The following is a 3,588-nucleotide window of genomic DNA, read 5'->3' as shown; positions in this document are numbered from 1 at the left end:
TTTTGATGTCATCTGGTGCCACCAGTGACCGGGCGATGTCAAAAACGCTCTTTCCACACGAGCTGAGTAGAGTCGCTCTCTTCTTCTCCTCCGTCGTGATGTCATTCGCCTCCAGATGGAACTCAAACCTCGTAAGGTAAGAGTCCCAGTCTTTATCCCATCCTCGTCGCCAATTGTTAAGTCGTGCGCTTAACAAAGAGTCGGAGAGTGATTTCAGCAAGAATGCGGTTTATTCTTCAGCTCAGTTACTTCTCTGTTACGGTACAACAATCTACATGGGGTTCGTTCTAGCGGGGCTGCCTACCCGCACTAGTATCCCATCCTCGTCGCCAATTGTTAAGTCGTGCGCTTAACAAAGAGTCGGAGAGTGATTTCAGCAAGAATGCGGTTTATTCTTCAGCTCAGTTACTTCTCTGTTACGGTACAACAATCGCCAGCCAGAACCCATCATCAGAACCAAGACATACACTGGCTGCTCTGTATTTAAACATTCCCGGCTAATGTAGCCACACCCACTGTACAATAAGCAACCTATGAGGTTGAAGCAATAAGGACCAATCACAAGCGATCCCGCTCTGCACGGTGATTGGCAAACATATTCTGGGCTAGGGCTCCTATTGGTTACATTAGGATCCTAGCCCAGGGCGAAGCTTAACATTGACTCTCAATGGCACAGTTCACAAAGCAGTTATATATACACTTCAATACATAACACCTACACACCACACAGATCCTCAGCTGGCAAGGCTGGAGTCTCTCCATACGAAGGGGGAAAGGAACGGGAGGCGCAGGCCAGAAGCAGATGGGTGGGCGGGCCAGGGTGGGCCCTGCTCCTCTTCAACCACGCAAGGCCCTCCTTTCAGGATGGTTTCATTGCAGCCATTGGGCCACCGGAGCTCCCGTCACTATTTTCAACCCCAACACTTACGGGTATGAGCAGGAGTGGCAGTGAGAGGGGACTTGGTGGTGCAGGGGGAGGTTGGCATCAGTCTGTTGATCAGCTGCTGCACTCAGCCAATCAGAGGTGATGGTGGGAGGGGGAGAAAGAGAGAGGGAGAGAGGGATGTCACCTGCAAACCCTGCAGTACTGGACGTTTTAATGCTGGGATTTTCGCACATTTTACCCTGGACAGTCAGTGTAAATACTGGACTGTCTACATCAATACCATACACCCGGCAACTCTGTCCAAGCCAGATCTTGGCCAATTGCTCTTAACATTTGGATAAGGGTTTCAGAGCACCCGGACAGGGAATTAAATCCTGTCTTTCTTGTCACCTCGGACAGCTTGACCTAATGGGAGAGTGAAACAGGGTTTCCATTTCTGGCAGCTAGGATGAAAATCACAGCAGCAGCAGCAGCAGCAGCAGCAGCAGCAGCAGCAGCAGCAGCAGCAGAAGAAGAAGAAGAAGAGGAGGAGGAGGAGGAGGAGGAGGATTTTAAACAGAGGCTAGGTGGCCATCTGTCAGAAATGCTGACTGTGTGAACTTAGGCAGATGAGAGGGAGGGCTGGAAGTGTTGCATCAGTGCTTTATCACAGATGATAAAATGTCCCTTCTTTCTGTCCACCCTTCAACCCCATACTTTCTCCATTGTTCCATTTGTATATCATATCCAAACATTTTCACCCTGACCATATTCAATAACCCGCAGAAAGAGGAGGAAATAAGAGCCTTGACGGTCCTCAGCTGCTGCTATCCCACTGAAGCGAGTTTGCAGCATCTTCCCGGGTTCCCCGCTGCATGTAGCTGTCAAAGTGTCATAGTCCACAACATTTATAGTGGATTAAACCTTGTTAGCCTTTAAAATTCCACTATACTCCTGTCTAGGGGAGGTGCTATAACTTGGAATTACTGAAGTTGGTGGGATGACACTCACTGAGACTTGGTGGGATGACACAATTAGAATATTAGAATCAAGGGGTAGAACTTATTTAAAAAGAACAGAAATGAGGAAGGATGGAGGAATAGCATTATATGTAAAGGAAGTATATAAAAAGGTAAAGGTTCCCTTGAGGTGTTGTGAAAGACTTCCTCCCGAGACCTTGGAGAGTCACTGCCAGGCTGAATATACAGTACCGTCTTGATGGGCCAATGGCTTGATTCAGTAGAAGGCAGCTTCATGTGTATTTTAACTTCTGCCAGGAACGCAGTTACTGATCAACAATGAGAGCTCACGGGAGGAGACTGTATAAATATAAAGACACTCCGTGAATGAATTACGAACATAAGCAGAAAACTTATATTGTATGAAACACTTCGAACATTTTAAAATCTTTGTTAAAGAACCCTTATTATTATTATTTTTTACAGAGTTAGGAACAAAAAGTACTTGATACAAAAGGAGAATACAATTAGAGTCCACAATTCCTTTGTATAAAAAACTTCAGGAGTGCAATAGTTCCACGTCATATGTGAGTGCAGCTATGCATGGCTGGCTTCCCTTCCGCATTCACGTTGCGCTTCTTCAGGTAGCTGGTTCTCTTTAGCTGTGAACTGAACAAAGAGATGGGACCTGGTGATCAAGGGAGATTTCAATTACCCGGATATCTGTCGGAAGCCCAACTCTGCTAAAAAGGAAAGGTCCCATAAATTCCTGACTTGTCTTGCTGACAACTTCATTTCCCGAAAAGTGGAGAGGGAAAAAGGGGGATCTGCTAATTTTGGACTTGATTCTCACTAACAGGGAAGAACTGTTTGATGAGGTGAAAGTAGTGGGCACTTTGGGTCGCAGTGACCATGTAATTTTAGAATGTACAGTCTTAGGGAAGGGAAAAGCTGTATGTAAGACATATAGGTTGGATTTCAGGAAAGCAAGTTTTGGCAAACTTAAAGTTATGCTGGGTAGAATCACATGGTCAGAAATTCTTAAGGAGAAGGGAGTTCAAGAGGGGAGGGTGTTTTGGGCACCCCAGTTTAAGAAGGATACGGATGAGCTGGAACATGTTCAGAGGAGGGCAAGGAAGATGCTGAGGAGCTCTGCGGACCAAGTCCTGTGAAGCAGGGGTCATTTTGTAGAAAAAGAGGTACAGGAGCTCATTAGCAAAACTCATTAGCATAACTTATTTGCATATGCCACACCCCCTGACGTCACCGGAAGTGTGTCAGAAGGCAACACCCACCGCTCAGGCTCCACTGGACTCTTTTGGATTGCTAGCTATTGGGAGGGGGGAAACGTGCAGATCTGTCCTCGCAGAGGAGGGAGAGCTGGTACCTGAATAAAACTTGGTCTTAAAGGTGCCACTGAACTGTTTTGGACCGGGGAGGCGGGCTCTGCAGCTTACCTGGCTGCTTCTTGCTCTGACTGAGGGCTGCTGGGAGCAGGGGGTGGGGCTTGTTGCATGTGCCCGGCCCCCTGGGCTCATTACTACCGGAGCTCCGCTCCTGTGCGCTGCTGCAGGAAATGACCTGCCTATGAGGAAAGGTTGAAGGAGCTGGGTATGTTTAGCCTGGAGAGGAGACGACTGAGAGGTGATAGGATCACCATCTCAAAGTCCTTGAAGGCCTGTCATATAGAGGACGGTGTGGGGTTGTTTTCTGTTGCCCCAGAAGGCCACCCCAGAACCAACAGGTTGAAATAAAATCAGAAGA

The sequence above is a fragment of the Gekko japonicus genome, unplaced genomic scaffold (genome assembly GCF_001447785.1).
Source record: "Gekko japonicus isolate JY-2015 unplaced genomic scaffold, Gekko_japonicus_V1.1 scaffold4325, whole genome shotgun sequence".
Taxonomy (NCBI): domain Eukaryota; kingdom Metazoa; phylum Chordata; class Lepidosauria; order Squamata; family Gekkonidae; genus Gekko; species Gekko japonicus.
Note: the sequence above shows the minus strand (reverse complement) of the source record.